The 17,661-nt window shown below is 37.5% G+C and overlaps 1 long non-coding RNA gene across 1 annotated transcript; it reads right to left on the reverse strand.

The window, feature by feature from the left end:
* Positions 1 to 834: 834 nt before the first annotated feature.
* On the reverse strand, positions 835 to 17,227 carry LOC141921373 (uncharacterized). Its single transcript, XR_012622675.1, has 3 exons — positions 16,925 to 17,227; positions 15,160 to 15,292; positions 835 to 5,393 (listed from the first exon to the last, which is right to left on the reverse strand). It is a non-coding gene; the product is annotated as an uncharacterized LOC141921373 (long non-coding RNA).
* Between the last annotated feature and the right edge of the window lie 434 nt (positions 17,228 to 17,661).

Consider the following 17,661-nt stretch of genomic DNA (forward strand, 5'->3'; position numbering starts at 1 on the left):
GGTATCTGTCACCTTCAGAAAGAGTATACACTACCTACATTTTCAGGAGAGAATTCAAGGATCAGAATATCAAAAGCCCATTTTGGATTTAGGTTTCCCCCGTGATTGCAGTTCTGAGCCAGTATTGGACATCTCAAGTCCAGGTCTCTCTGTGTCTTCATTGTTGACCCCAGACAGCAAGGAGAAGCTGTCCAAAGGAAGAGCTGCACAGAAGTCAGTGGGCTTTAGTAGCATTGTAGTTAACTCAAATACCAAGTTGTAGTTAACTCAAATTGGATGCTGAAAATTAGCAAGCTGCAATGACAGCAATTTATCTCTATTCCGCTTTACAGAAAGATAACAGTAACAACCTCTCATATGTGAAAATACATTCATTCTTATTTGAAGGACACATGAAATAAAACAGTGACAAACACCACTGAAGAGACCCAATGGAATTAGTAATTCTCTCTCCATAACAAGGCTTAGCTAGCCAGCCATGAGTGAGGCCTGGGAATGCATAACAGGGAGAAGAAGAGTTTTGAATAGCTACTTTACACATGTATGGGACTAGTGGTGCTCACTGACTGGTAAAGTGCCCTGTGAAAAAAAATGGCCAAAACTATGTAATTAAACACTCTTATCAGGATGGACATACACACAGGAACTGAGTTAAAACTGCACAGGCAACCTTAATTATGATTTTTCCTGACTTTGCAATCCTAATCATGTTCTTTTAATCTAGTTCTGTATTTGTAATTTCGATGTCATTTGGCAGTGGCACTATGAAAAAACAGGCACCATGCTACAAAATGAACTTGACCTCAGCAGAAAAGAGAACATAAAGACAAAACATTTAGGTGAATACTTTTTATTTCTCGTAACAATATATCTTGATGAAACAACAGTGAATACAAACATTTCATTAAAACTGTTGATTTATAATAAAGAAGCCATCTTCAAAAAAACAGCAGCACCTATACATCTGCTTTTTCAGCCAGTTGTTTCTTCTCAAAATACGTTTTCATTGCTTATCTATTCCACCTACATATAGTGCCTTCTGGTCTTTTAATTGCATTATTTACCTAGGTTTTTGGTGAAGAGCACAGCCAACATACAGATTTTTTTAAAATCCTAGGGAAATAAAAATATACTGTTTGATTCATCAAAGAATTTATTTCCCAAACCTGACTTAAATTATTTGCCAAGTATAACTGCTCTTTTAGTACAATATAGTCTTAATACTGATTGAAAGTCCTATATACATGTTAAGAGAACACAGATACCCCCACACCTTTCTTGTTCTAGAATAGCTAATAATGGATGGACATTTCTGAAACACCCCTAACCAGCCTGAATTCAGTCAGCAAGAACACTCCCCCATATTTAATGATATCTGAAACAATGGAAAATTTCCCATTTTGCAAGAATGTGGATAGGAACGTGAACCGAACTGTTAGCTTCAGGTACAAACAGGCATGGTGAAGTCTGAGCAGAAGCTATGCTACATGACAATGAAAACCATCTCCAAATGGAGAGCCTGAGACATTCCTTACATTACAGCAATTTGAGCACAGAACAAGAAAACATGGAGATTAACAAGGGAGCATTTGAAAAGAAGAGAAGAAAGCACAGGAGCATAGGACTGGCAGAAAGCAGACTCAGATGGGAAACTGCTGCCTGTTTTTTCCTGCTCTGCTCAGGAAACTGCTGTATAATCTTTGCAAAGTGGACAGAAAAGACAGATAACTTCGTACATGAGATAACACTTAATGGGAACAGGCATTAGCATCATGGCATGATTTCAGACCTATGGAAGAAAACACCTGAATTTACAACTTGCAATTATTTCCTTGTTTCAGTATGAATTATATGCGTATCTGAATTTTATGAAGGGTTGGGAAATCTGTGATTGGCTTCTAGGTGGATAAGAGCTTCTCCAAGAACATATATAAAAGTGAAGGGCATTTTTCTTATCTGTTACAGTTATCTGCTACTGCTGGGCCTTGTAAAACAGACAATTATTGTAGCAAGAATCCATTCTGAGGCATCATCTGAAACATGCTGAAATCATAAGAAAGGTTTCCAAAGGCTTCACCAAACAACAGGCAAGTTCCTCAGTTTTTGCTACTAGCAGTGTCCAGAGAGAAAGTGCAGGACATGCTCAGTGTAGCCCTCAGGTAGGAATCCAGTCAAACTAGAATTTGTCCCAAGTCTATTTTCTAGAGGTGTTGTGATAATGTGCGTGTCCCCTCTGGCTACTCCTTAATTTGGGCTGTAGCCTCTGGGGAGTGGGATGGAAATATATTTCAAGTTGAATGGCTGACTTTATAGAAGAATAAATTATTCAAATTAATTAAGCTTTGTATTTTGTTGTTTTCCCCCCTTTGTGAATTAACCAGGAGCAGCTTACAATTTTAATGTTTTCACATAAATCACAAATGTATTAATTATTCATTGAGCAATTTCTGTAAATCAGAACTGGGCCCATATAGTCTGATCCCGAGCAAGTTGAAAAAAATTGTTTACATTCAAAATGTGCACTTTTATTACTTTTCATTGGCTGCAAATATCAGGTTCTATTTTTTTTCCTGCTGCCTGAATGATTAAATATAGGAGGATAATTTTACATTTGAAAGATATAAAAAACTGATTTCCACAAATACTTACTCACACGGATTTAAGATTTACTGTTTCTATGAAAAATTCTGCCAGCAATGCTTTTCAGAAAAGGGTGTCCCAAAGTAGGTGGAGGTGGGGAGGACAAAACCTTTGAATGCAAGTAAATATCTGAAAGCATTTTTATGCTGTTAACCCGTATTCCCTTATTTGCAAGGGAAGGAGCCATTGTGTCAGGCACTGATAGCAATCAAGCACAACTTGTCACAGATGTCCTGGTAAGTTTTAATACAATATGAAATCAGAACTACCTAGATAATTAAAGTAATGACTTACTAAGGCCATATTTCTTAAAATGCGGACTCACATTTTTAAACGTTTCATTTTAATCAAAGGAAAGTTTGAAAGAAACAAAGAAACAACAATTAAAGAGCAGTTCGGTGTGCCTGAAGCGGCAGCCTAGGGGCTTCATCCACCTTGCAGGCTGCTTCCATTCAAAAAAGATGTAGAAAAGATGTTTGGGAGAATGACAGGACGCTGCTGTTAAAATTATCTCCTCCTGCATATACAACCTATATACCAAAGCGTATATACTTACCAGCTCAAAGCACCAATACCAAGGGAAGCTGGGGGAGTGGAGTTAGAGTCACAAGTCTTCTGTATCTGCCTGGAGTTCAGCTGAGAGCAGTCACAGTCAGAATAGCTTTTAAGAAGTCCCTAAAGCTAGTAGATCTGGGAAAGCTGCATGACCATGGAGAATATGTACGCACCAAAGCATGCTGTGAGCTTTATGATGTACCTTGTTGGAGTTCGAAAAGACAGCCCCCCTGCCACGCTTTTATAACCACCCATTAGCGATGTGGATCATGCTTTCCAGATCAAATTCTTTCAATCCATATATTTAGATAGTTATTTCAGAATTTCCCTAGTTAAGGCAGCAAATGGATACTAGTCATGAAATTGTTTCCACAAAGAATCTGCTATTTTGATATTTTTTTAGCTGTCGTCTTCCCAAAACTTTGCTGGCACCTCCTAGAATTCAGTACTGTATTCCTCCTGGTGACACAGATCCTCCTTCTTGTCTCTCTAAAGTTCATGTTTTTAGAAACTTTGCTTTTAGACAGTTTAGTTTATTATATGGCATTATGAACCATGCCATTCTTTCCCATCTGAACTTGATTCTGTATCAACAAGACTAAACAGCTGTATAAACACCTCACTTTTTAAAGCCGTTTATTATCTCTATTTATTCTTACGAATTGGAATTACTTCATCTGAGTACTTTGGAGCAGGATGTCTACCTACTTCTAAGTCAAGTTACAAACAGATCTTGGTCATGAGTCTGTTCTTGTGGCACACTGCACTAAGGTAGACTTTACAGACCTGCACTTTTTATTGGCTTCCCATCTCACAGATTAAGCATTTCACCCAATCTTTTACATCACATAGCTATCTTTGCTCATTATCTAACTAGGTGCATTAACCAGTATTTCTTATATGGAATAAAAACATGTTATTCTGACACTGCGGTTACTGTCTCCTAGCAACAGAACTTCTTCTTAATAAGGCACTTGTTATTTTCAGGGGTCTGTCATGAATACTTTAAATAGCCTTAATTTTCTGTATAGATTCCCTAACGTAATCAATCCTTTTCTTTGTAAGTTCGATGACCTATGAAAGTGTTTTATTATTACCATAATACCCCAATAACTTGATCTCTAAAATACAAATACTTTCAAATCCCACTGTACTAATGTTTTATTTCAACACTGCACTTTTAAGTGGAACACAGTTCTTTTCTCACATAACCAGGAACTTCTGTTTAGCCAGTTTTTTGCCCATGAGTACAAGTTCTCATAAGCATCTTTGTAAATTATTACAGTAGATCACAAATAAGCGTATCATAAAAAGTGAGATTCATGTTGTACTAGTTATTTTCAAATAAAAACAATGATCTTTCTGGCTTTGATCGAAACATTAAAAGTACATGTTTGAAGAAAAAGTGACAGTAGAAAAGAAAATAAAGCACAAATCTGATAAAATAATGTGAAAACCCCTACTGAAATTACTTAGCAGTTTGTTTTATATTCACCAGATATCTAGATAGCAAGTCTAAGGTAATAGAACACAATATAATTGATATCTGATAGATATTTTACAAGAAAGAAATCATAAAGTTTTTCTCTCCTTGTCTATCTTATAATATTAGATGTTCTCAGGGTAATTCTGGAAATCATGAAGAAATAAGTGCAATATTATTTATAAAGACAAATCATTCTTTTGTGAGAAATAAGTTTGGAAGAGATAATGAAGGTATTTATTACTTCCATAATTTTTAAGATTGGTTGAGGTGTTCTAATGTTCATATTGTTGGTGACAACGTAAACCGGTAGACAGTATTGCAATCATAGTTTGCAAAAGACTGAATATGCATCTTAAAGTTATGTATTTCATTAATGTACCCAGTTCCAGTGTCATTTTACAAGCTGTCTGACTGAAAGTATATCTTCACAGATGGACCTAAGGTACATCAATATGCTGAATGAGGCATCTGAAGGAAAAAGAACTGAACTGTCCAGCACAAAACACACAGACTTACTGCAAGGTTATGAAAGCTTGCTTGTGGAGATAACATTCACAGAGCATCTGAACAATCAGGACATTTTACAAGCAGGACAGTTTTCTTCATCCCAGAAGTGAAAGAGTAAAGATGACAAAGAGCGATTCCTCTAGCAGTAACCTCCTTTGGTACCTCTGACGCCTTCCCAACCTGCTTTCCACTGATCCTGGATGACCTTAGGGTGTTGAAGGAGGGGAATAACTGGAAAATTATGTCATAAATGTCCCTTTAACCTCAAGAACAAGGAATCTGCTAAATCTGTAAGGCTAGCTGTGGGTGAGCTAAAATGTTGGTGGAGGACTGAAAGGTAGGTTTTGGTTTGCGAAATACTCAAAAGTCATCATGATAGATGAAGTTTTATGCTTCAGTTGGCCCCATCCCTGTAAAATCTCACTCTCCAAAGTAATAAACATAATTGGATAGCCAGGAAAGTTTTCCATTCAATAGAATATAGCACAAATATTCTGTTGTGAGACTAGCTTACATAATAACATAAATCAAATCACACTGAACCTTTCAAAGAACATCTGTAAAAAAATAAATAATTGCCCATCAATGAATACTATCTGCTTAAGTAACAGGCAAGAGGAATTGAACATATTCATATATAACCCAGTGGAATGGATCATAATATTAGGACACTGAAATTTAAGTTTACCAGTGACTTAGTACGTCACTGTGTCTACATCACCTTTCCAGCAGATAATGTAGAATTTGAGAACTCTGACTCACAAAACCAAAGATGGGATACTGGAGGTCATCCACTCCACTCCTTCTAAATAGCATGTATCATTAGAAAGCAGGCAAAATTTTCCTTTAAAGGCTGTCCAAGATGTGTAAGAGGGGGGAAAAATATTCTTATATTGAATGTCAGTCTGATAAACATTTTATATTTATAGACGATTCTGTGACTCTGTGATTTTTAAAATAGTACATAATAATTTGTTTAAGTAAGCATGCTCAGCACCCAACAGAGGTAATGCAATACTGAGTTTCACTGACGGAAGAGTTAAAAACTGACTTTAAAAGTCAGTGGATGAATTGAAAAATAGTTATTATGTTGCATTTACTTCCTTCAAGCAGCATGTGGTACAGCAAACACTAAAGAACACAATAAGAACTTTTAAAAAAGGCCAGTTTCTCAAAACTTCAAGCAGCTATCACCATATGTGTATTTTGGGAGCACAGAAGTATCAGAAGTATTAGTGAAAACTGGGAACAAATTACACATACATTACTAGTTGCCTCAAAAGGGGTAATGTTTCAGACATGACTAAGATCATGATAGTTTAAAAAAATATAATTTAAAATTGCTTTGAAAAAATTTATGAAAGAAACAAATATACAAATAATGGGAAAGGAAAGATAATGACAGTAAAATTTATTATTTTTATAGGATACATGACTTTATCAAATTTTCTTAATTATTGCTAAATCTCTTGAAAAAACAGATGATTTCTACATGATTACACAAATGTAAATTTGGTTCCACAGTTAGGAGTTCTTCAAAAAGTAAAAAAAAAAACAGGGGGTGGTGGTAGAGGGAGGTAGTGCTGATAAGGATTTAAAGTCTAAGTAACCTGATATGGCTCCTAAGATATCTAAACAGATCATTGAAAAATTACTATCAACAAAGAAAGAGATGCTAAAAACCCCCTCAATTTCAGTCAACAAGTTCCATGGTAAGTAGGTCTTGTCAAATGTATCACTAATCTTTTCTCACAGGATATGAGTTTGGATGTTAAAGACATTTTTGTTGATAAAGTAATTGATTTAAAAAAAATAATTACATAGTACTAAGTGACATCTTGATTTTTAAAATCTTACTGTTTCAAAAATGACAGTATATGGACATAGCAACATTCACTAAAGGTATTAAAAACTATTTTACCAGCGCATCTGAAAATAAAGTGACTGGAAAAATATTAATGAATTGGACAACTAAACAGTGATGTTCGTCAAAGATCATTTTTGGTCCTATTCTCATCAATATTTTTAATTGATGATCTGAGGATATTTTTGATGAATGAGAATAGATAATTTTTGATGGTTAAGTGCTTTAGTTGACAAAGATTCACGGAGCGGTGAGTAATGAGGGAGCTGGTTACTGCTACAAACAATCTGAATCACTTGGCTAAATGGACACAATGCGCGGAAGTGCCTTAAATAGATCCTAACATGCACACAAAAAATACCTTTGTGAAGGAACAACACAGGTTACAGTTACCAGGCGGGATTTCTCAGTTCGTTACTTTTACTGAGCAGAAGACAGAGATGATCTAGTTTTACAGGCTTTTTTGCCTCATTTTAAAAAACAAGCTGCCTGTAAGGAGTTTACATTTAGACAGGCAAGGACAAAACAACCTTCAGTGACTTAAATCTGAAGGGAGACGAAGATAACTTAATAGTCCCTGTTTTACAATACAGTTGCATGAGCTTCCCATTTTCCTGAGTCTGGTGATGTTCTGGGTACTATGCCTTTTTTGGAGGGGGTGAAGGGGGATTCTCCCACTTGGAGCCTTCCACTGAAACACAGGTTACCTATTCCCGTATTTTTGGCAACTGCAGAAGAACCAGTAATTCCTCAACTGAGAATGCAGCTCTGCACAAACTTCCCATTCAATGACACATGCTCTATCTGGTCACTCTCCAGTCCCAGACAGGAGTTCAGAGTGGTCCAAGTGTGTGCAAGAGAGCCGAGCGCCCCTAAAAAGCATGTCACAGCAAGGACAGCATGGACAACATATGGGGGCCAAATACAAAAGCTCGATGTCAAAGGCAAAAAAACCCTCAGTGCACTAGGCCCAGATGCCTGAAGAACCAACTGTATGCTTAAAATACTAACTTTCCTGTATTGTCTACTTAATTTCAAAGACACAAAATAATCATCTTGCATATGCTGGCATCAGTACTGTTCTTACAATTACATTTGAAAACCAGAGAAGAAATTTAACCATGTTGAGAGACTTGAGAATACATATTTGAGCGAGAAATTTGCATTTTAAGTCAGTTTGCAAGGTCTAATCAAGTCCCCAAACTTTTACAGAAAAACATAAAAGTGGTTTCCACTACAATATTATTTACCAACTTCTTTAAGCTGTCACCAGCTTTGAGACCTTCAAACAAGAAAGAAAAAGATAGAAACCATATGGCATATCAAGAAGCTCATCAATAAAATTATGGAAGGCACGTCTACAATGTGGATGGATAGTGCTTAAACATCCAGACAAGTGCCTGACCATGCTCATTTACTTGCTTTGTTCAGTACAGGATCACACAGGTGAACTAGCCCTGGTCCAAAAGCGTTAACACAGCACTTCACTGGAGCTAATAAACCTCCTCTGGTGGAGCTGAGTAGCTCAGGTGCAAAGCCACGCTGACATGCCTATTCCACTTCCATTCCCGGTACTAACTCAGATGTTGTTACCCTGGGCACTGCAAGAGATTTATTGACTTGACCAAGAGGTGCCGTGACTTACAGTATTAAGCACCGGCTGTGAAGGAGAAGGATGTGTTTCTAGTCCTCAACCTAAAACCTAAATCTGCTTTCCTGTCCTTTTGCAAGCATTGCTAGAAAAAGCAGAGCTGTGTTATACACCCATGTAACTAACACAATGCACTGGGGAACACAATGTATGCACTGCTAGAAGCAGACATCATTAGCTGAGCCTGAAACATTCTCATTTTGAATTAATGACAATTTCCATTTCATTCCTATATTTAATATTTCTTCATCTGACTCAAAATCAAAACAAAACACCACTGCAGATGTGAGAAGGTGGAGGAAACGTGGAAAATTCTAGTACTTAGCTCATTAAAATGAACAGAATTTTCCAAATAGATATGTTATACTACAAATTTCTCTACTCTGGATGAGAATCAGCAGAGAAATAGTCATATCATTGAGGCAGTGAAAGCTTTCTCTACCGACAACAGTGGGACCAAGGTTTAACTCAAAATGTCTGTTAAATCACATGGACAGAGTAAGATTTATCACATCTTTAATTTCTCACTTTTTAAGACTTTGGCATTGGTTGTTGAGGAATACACTCAATTTACGGAAGACTGTTACTTAGCAACCATAATTGGTTTTAAAACAAAGCTTTAGCCTGTGCTTTTTTTCAGCAAAGAAATAATAGATCCCTATCCTTAAGTGTTTCTAACCAAATTAATAGAGCAAACATCTAGACTGAACATCAGTGGAAGGCCATAAGCAAGCTGCTTATCAAAGCAGCATCCTTACATAGTTTGACCCTTTCCTTGTTTTTGCATTGATGGAAAAAAACCTCTCAATTCTTAAAAAGAAATAATAATTTTTTTATAACCACCCCACTTTCCTCCAGACACTAACTGCTGGCTTATATAGAGCAGTCACGTCCACAGATATGGGAAAAGTGATGCTTTTGTAAACAAATGGGAAAAATAAATAACTGGTGGGTTTCATTCTCTGCAATAAAAGTGCAGAAGATAGCAAGAAAAATCGGGGAATATGGAGTAGTTCACCCTCAAAATAAAATATCAGATCAGAATAGCTTCTTACTATGCCCATCTAAGACTCAAGCACAGACTCCACAAAGCTGCAAATTATACTGAAGGTAAGCTGGCCCCAGTCGTATACTCTGAAAGACTTTGGTGCTCCTAATCACTGTGCGCAACATGCTGAGCTACCCAAAGGTTTCAAGAAAAGGACAAGGCAACAACATATGGCCTAAACAGGCTGTTCATGTCTTTCCCCAAACAAGGCACAGCTTCACCTTAGACTGACCTTGCAATTACAGGCTACTGGGAGCAGTTATGCACTTGAAAACAGTCAGCACAACAAATAGCAGGGACAGGAAAAGACTCAGAAATACTGAACGCAGAGAGCCCTCAATAGGCAAGCTATGTATCCTGGCCACATTGCCTGAGACAATCCTGCTCTGTTCAGGTCATTTGCTATCTGAATCTTAAAATGCAATGTGGAAGCAGAGGAATCCTTTATACTATCACTTCCTATATATAATGAACAATGATAAAAGTTCATCCAGAGGTGTGCTTTTAGCAATTTGAGGTCAAAAAAACCCTCCCTAAAATAATAAATTTAAATAACTGCAAAGTAAGCAAAGTAGATTAACGTGCCAGCTTCCTCCAGCAGCAAGAGCAGAATTAGTTTTTCCAGAGCACGTATTAAGTAGCTAGGGAAAAAATGCAATGCCACCTCAAATAACTCATGCCTATATGACTCAGTTCAGGAATATTAATAAAATCCACACATCCAGAGCCTGTACTCATTAGAGTTTAGGAGATACTGGATTCGAGCAATAACCTACCAAATTTACCACAACTATTCTGTACCTAGTGTCATTTTTGTGGGGCAAAAATAACTTGTCAATTCTTGACAAACCCCTAAATCTTAGAAATTTGTTATGTTTAACTGTGAAGTTGTTTTGGCTTTCTTGACTACCCTTGAGTACAAAAGTTTAAGGATAAGAATGTCTTTATATCACACTTACACCACAAATTGCAGTTGATGTATGATTTCTTTTAAAAACACATACATCAACATACATGTATTTGATGTGCAGGAAAGAAACATAATAAATATTTGCAAATATACCAAAATCCAGACTGCTCTTGTAATTTAGTGGAGAAATTTTATATATGCTGACCAATCTACAGGACTACAACTAGCAAGTATTACAGGTAATTTCCATTTCTTGACAGATAAACTTATTTTTCTCTCAAATACCCTTCTTTTTTGCCCCTCTAAATCAGAAGTGGCTTGATATCAAGTGTGCAATCTCAGATTTCACCGATTTCCTTCTGAGAGTACTACAGGAGATGACAACATAAGAGAACAGATTTCAGATTTATTTAAAAAAAAAAAGGGAAAATAAGGAACTCTAGAGTTTAGGAGAGCTAAAATATGTTTTCCTCTGTCTTATCCTTGTGTTTCATTGTGAAAGGGTTTTTCCTCTAGTAACACAGTAACAGCTGGTGGCTCTTTTTCCTCCATGGTTTCACAAGACACATTTCTCACTGGAGCTCTCAGCAATTTATTCTTAATGTCTTGCTGATTTGAGTAAGTTTTTTTTTTTTTTTTGGACAGGTTCAGTACTGTATATATAAGATATGGGGAGGAAAAAAAAAAAAAATCCCTTTAATTCAACAGGTTCCATGAAATGCCTCTATGCCAGATGATAAAGCCATGGCTGGGTTTTGGGTGCAGGGAGGGCATTTATTTCATTTTTAAAGGCACAATACATGTTGGGCACAGTGCTCATGTGGAGGCTACTGATTTTAAAACTGCCGTTCAGTTTCCACCTCCATCAGATCAGGTCAAGAATCTTGGAGAATTTATCTCAATGAGCCAGGAAAGATATCAGCCCATGGGGGAAAGAAAGCCCTTAAGAAAGATTGCTATCCAACCACATCGCTGTGTCAGAGCACACTGGTGCTAACAGCAGAGGCCATTAGCCAGGGTTTGCTTATATCTGTATGGGTAAAAAACAAGGGGATAAAATTCCACCAACACAGCACCCTGATTTAACTTTCATGAGTTGCTGAGTTTAAAAAACATCAAGTGTTTGGGTTTTTACATCCTAAAATTAAAATTACATCAATGAATTACAGCTTCAACTTTGAGGACTCTGAGCTGTCACAGCCAAAGACAAGAAAGGAGCCCCCAGAGGGCCGCCTAACCCTTACTTGTTCATTCAGAACGCGAACACTAAATCTCATTGATCTTCTGATCACTACAAATTATTGGTAAGCTCTGCATTAAACCAGACTGCTGTAAATTGGAGTTGACAGTATTATCACTGAAAGAAATGCATGAGCTCTGTGTTTGCCAAAGTGTGACCTACACTAGTGGTGTAGCACTGTAGCACTGCACGGACTGAGATTTCTGATCCAACTGCCATTCTCAAGCAAATTATTTCAATCACACAGAATTAACTTTGGTTAAGAATGTTTCTTCACACTAGACATGCACCATCACTTCACAAACAGAAAAGCTGAAAGGATATTATTGCAACATTACCATCTCCAGGTGCAAGCTCAGAAGACTCAGCTGCATCAGGACATTAATGCCCTTCCAGACAGCCTCCTCCAATGAAACCAGCCTCAACAGATATTTTGACACTAGCTTGCATGCGAGCAGAATAAAAATTCAAAAGAATGATCCCAAAAATTAAACGTGAGTGTTAAGACCAAAGGAGGAACCCTGCCAACAAGGTTATCAACAAGCATTTTTATATCATAGGAAGCAAAGAGATTACAGAACGTAACCGACAATCAATTCAGGAAGTTGGCATGGTTGCTAGGTTTGCTAACTGACTGGAGCAAAGACCTTTCTCTGGTTTTGTCTTTTTTTTCTTTGTATACTTGAAGATGGCACATATATATTGTTCCTCAATCAGGGCCCTTTGGCATCACCTCAGTGGTAAAGAATTACTGAAGGAAAGCAAGCAACAAAGGATACAGAAGGAAGGAGTTACTTAATCCTTTAAAGGTCATTTGTTGACATGGGCCAATGGTGACATTCAATGTGAGGCAAATTATATGGTTAAAATGATAAACAAGGAAAATTACTTTGACAACAAAAACATTTTCTGGAACTGTGGGAGCTGCCGTACCATGTCTGAGAGGTAGGCAGGTACCTGGGAAGAAACTGAGAACATCTAGAGGTGTTAACAGCTGCAGAAGTTTGCAATTTTTGTACATTATCTTCCACTTCAAACATCTAATGGAAATTGCGTAGCATACTTACACACAAACATGTGCACATGATTAGTGACATGTTTATGTTATATTATCTTATAATCAAAATAGTTCAGTTGAGTTTGAAAAGCCAGAAGAAATTATCTTGACAAGTAGTCTCAAGAGATATTTATAGATGAACTGAAGAATATTGTCTTTGGTTTGTAATTAAGGGATAGAGACAATAAATGCCTTGGGAATCTGAAAGATTGCCACTGCAGTCCCTAGTTATTTTGGGCGGCCCGTGTTACAGAGTCAGGAATCTTGTTCTGGGCACAACTCCCTCCTTTCTTGAAGGATACCCTGAGCAGAGCCTACCAGTCATCCCAAATGACACCCAGTGCCACCTGTGCAAAAATTATTCAGCTCTTTGGGCCACAAACTGAGCAGACAGAAAATAAGGCATGACTCTGCAGGCACAGGGTAAGGGGCAAGGTCCTATCTTCTGACTCCTGCTGCTTTGGGTTAGACTAAAAACCAACCAGGTTTAATAATCTATTTCCTGCTAGGTCTAGTAGGCCATAATTAGAGGAAAATATAAGAAATGGGATGAGAATAAAGTGATCCTTCCTGGACATGTAGTGTTGATTGCCCCAAGTTAGAAGGGAAAGGGCTTTCTGAGTCAAAGGTTGCAACTGCGGCAACTTTTAACAGCCAAGGTACTCTTCATGAATTCTTCATGAATCCCATTATTTTGGCTCTCAGATCATACCATGGCACGGAGTTTCACAATTTCATCTGTGCACAGTAACATTTTTTAAAATTTGGTTGCCTCTCAATTCTTCTAGTGTGAGTAATGCAGAATAACCATTCCGTCCCTTCCGTAGGACCCTCTTGAGTGCAATAGCAGTTCCTTAACTGCTGATTATCTTTGTTACCCCCTTCTCTAGTTTGTGTAACATTTCTTTTGAAGCAGGGACACCAAAGCCATAGGCAGAATTCCAGATATGATGCACCACAGATTTATACAGTGGAATAATGAGGTTCTTTCTTTTGCTCGTCATTCCTAGCCTAGTATTTCCTAACATTTGATTTGTCTTTTTAACCTTTTCTGAGCAGTAAGCTGGTATTCTCAGAGTGGGGGGAAGCCTAAAATTTCATTTTTCTTTACTGTGCTCTCTTTTCCACACACATCCTTTATGTTAAGAAAACAGTGCTAGAAACAAACAAAAAAAGGTCAGTTCTCTTCATTCTCAAGTTCAAGAACTCACTACTCAAATAATTAGCCCCCACAGGCAGGAAAGCAAAGAATTCTGATAATTTCTCTTTGTCAAAATACGAAGCAATTTATAGTGATAGTCAGGTATTTTCTGATAGAGTGCTTTTCTATAGTAAAATGAGAATTCAACACTCAATTTCCTGAGGAAAAAAAACAGGGGGAGGTGACCGAGCTTCCTACTTCCTCTGCAGCTCCTCCACAGCCCATCGAGCAAAAGACCTAAGGACAAGGCACAGGTTATGCCAGGTTTCCAGCGACACCAGGCCACAAAGCTTCAGAAAATAACCAGTTTAGATCCTTCCCAACCTGAATTAAAAATAATATTAAAGAAAACCCTCCTTACCAATGAAATTTTGCACATCAATCTTGAGCTTTTGGTTACAAGGACAAGTTTTTAGAAATACCAAGATTACATCAGGCACCTTGACTGATCCCTTTATGGTGCTACGAGGGAAAGACAAGCCCGGAGTAGACTCCCGCTTGCATCTACAGTCAGGAAGCCAACAACTTTATTGACTCAGCACATTTCGGGACAATGCCACATATATATTCTCCCCTTACACGTCAGTAGATGGCACTCTCTATATTTACTATCTACATATTTTGCACACTTGCCAAAAAAAATGCTGTGTCTCATGGAACTGTAGTAGTACATCACAGGCCCTTAAACAGCTTCCCTTAGTGGTTAGCTCTGTGCTTTACCTATCCTTTTGTGCAGATCTCAGTTTTCCCTGGGCACACAAGGTGGTCAAGTATGTCGATCAGGGCCCATAAACCCATGGAAATATGAACTGTACATATGGTCTATACTTTATGCAGTTACTAGACAATCTACTCTCCCACCCATAGTGTAAATAAGCATTAAAATTGACCCTCTCTACAAAGGCCAAAAAAGGTTCATCATTAACAAAACATCTGCATATGATACCAAAAAGAGGTTTATGTTGAAACAGAGCCCTCTTCATTTACCTGGCCAACTCACCATTTAGAGGTCACTCATCATTTAGAATCATATTGACTTCATTTAGTTGTTTGTCCTTTGTATTTGTATAGCCATCAGAGTCATGAGAAGCCACTCTGAACACCTCTTCTGAGCACATCATGTACATGAATCCCTTTGAATTAAAAATATTAAAGTTTTATTTGCAAGAACAATAACTAGTTTGGGGTAAAAGCTAACAGTTCCACATGACACACTACAACTCAAAAATAGTTCAGAAGAGAAAGCATGTCTAGGGCTGATTGCTTGCCAGGGCATTTGGGGAAGGCAGGCTGGTATGAATTCCTCACACACCACCACCCTGCTGTGCAGAGCACTATTTTTACGATGTGGTCAGGATTGCAAGTTTCACACCTTTGAAAGAGTCGTACATGGGGGCACTTGGTTTCTATCAAAGCCTGCTTCATACAGCAAGCTAAGAGTTATGAATACTGAGCAAGTCTAAACCCTTGTTGATCCTCACAGATCAGATGAGATCAGAAACAAAGATGAGAAGAAAATAAATGTTTCTCTTTTACTGTGCGCTATTACAGTAAGCGCCACTCCATCAGCCCAACGGTATGAACACATAACACTAGTATAGTCCTTTAATACTTTCTTTTTTGAAAACATTTCTAAACTATAATAATATATTAATTTTGATAAATACAATTACTACCAACATTTGGTTCTTGATTACAATCAATTATATTTCTGAAACAATCAAGCATCCTACAATTAAAAATAATTGATTCATTAGCACACCCCTACTAGACAATTACACAAATACATTATTTATGTAATTAGATGCATTTACAGTTCATTATTGCACTTTTTATTCTATTGTTGCAAAGCTACAGAAGTAACACCTTACTTCTTAATTTTCCTTTGCCTTCTATTGACATAGAGATTGCATTTATTTTATTTACCCAATTTCAAATTAGAAATCAAAATCTGAAATAGACTCAAGCCCTACAAAACCAGTAATTAAAGCTCATTTATTTGTCATACAGGTGAAAAGTAAGGGCAACAAAGTACTTTCCAGGGGAAGTCTGCTTATTGAGTTGAAAAAAGAAGCTGTAAGCAACATGCTTTTGGAGGTTTCAAAAATATAAATTAAAATATCTACATGTCAGGCTCTTGCTTAAATGAGAATTTAAGGGTGAGCATGAAAGAGAAGCTAGTGAAAAATTATTGTGATCAGAGCCGCTTCCAAGCCCAAAAGTAACTAATGGTCATGTTCTTGTTATTCTGTTGTGGCACGAAAACCAGTTCAGAAGTCTTGACAGTCATGACAACAGATTAAGGATCTAATTTTTAGATGTTCTAGTCCTCCACATATTTTACCAACTTCACTTATGGCTGTGAATATCCAAACTTACTAAGAAAATGTAATAAAACCCACAAACCAATCATCACCAAAAAACATTCCGCCCCCCCCCCCCCCCCCCCAAAAAAACCCCATAACAAACCAAACCAAACCAAACCACCCTGTTATCTAGCTATTTAGTTGAAGTGCCTTATGTTGATCTGACTCTATTCTTACTACAAAAGTCCCCAAGTACTAGATTATTATACTTCATACTAATGTACTTTTACCATGTAACTCCAGTTGATATTTCAACTTGCTTGCAGATGACTAGGGCTGACCAGGCTGCCTTACACTTTTCTGAAATGAGCATCCCACCAGAGAACCAAGAATATCCTACAGTTAACCTGTACGGACAGTTTTCTAGCCCTGTTCTGAAAGCTACATAATTTGACTTACCTGCAAGCAGAGTGTCCATCTTGGGTTTTGATCAGCTTCTTTTCCATCTTCTCCATACTATTCAAAAGTGCTTTTTATTATTTAAGAACAGCCATGCCTGGTCAGACTAAAGAAGGGACAGATGTGTGAGAACTGGAAGGGGCACCTCTGGTCTGAGAAACAGGAGAGGTGCACACTGGAAGCTCACCAAGCAAGGCATCATGGCCTGCCTGCTAGTTGATGAGAGTACTGCAATAATTCAGGAGAGAAATATAGAGAAATGCAAAGACATTTTCCCCTCATTGGCATACTACCACCATCCAATGGCCTCAGCAGACTTCAGAAAACAAGTCTGCCAGATTTGTTCCCATGGAGTTCTAAAGCAATGGCTATTAAAAGCTCCCCTCTGATCCCTCCAGACTGAACGTGGGGTGGCTGCCACACAATTTTGACCCCAAGATTCCTGAAATAGTGACCAAACGAAAAACCAAAACAACAAGAGTCTGCAAGCTTCTATGCTTAAGTTGCAGCAACCCTCATTTTCCAACAGCATTGCACTTCCACTTCATACAAATGTTTGTAATGTTTTTATCATTGCTTATCATCTATGCATTTGCATTTTTTTTAAAAAAAGGAAAGATTAAAAGAGTGAGTTTATCTATGTGTTGCTGGTTTTACCCTTCCTAAAGAAAGCTATGTAATAAGGCTCCCAGGGTTAACGTAGAAAAAAGGTCAGAAAAATTACTTTATTGGTAGAG

This window comes from Strix aluco, chromosome 3 (genome assembly GCF_031877795.1).
Source record: "Strix aluco isolate bStrAlu1 chromosome 3, bStrAlu1.hap1, whole genome shotgun sequence".
In the NCBI taxonomy this organism is placed as follows: domain Eukaryota; kingdom Metazoa; phylum Chordata; class Aves; order Strigiformes; family Strigidae; genus Strix; species Strix aluco.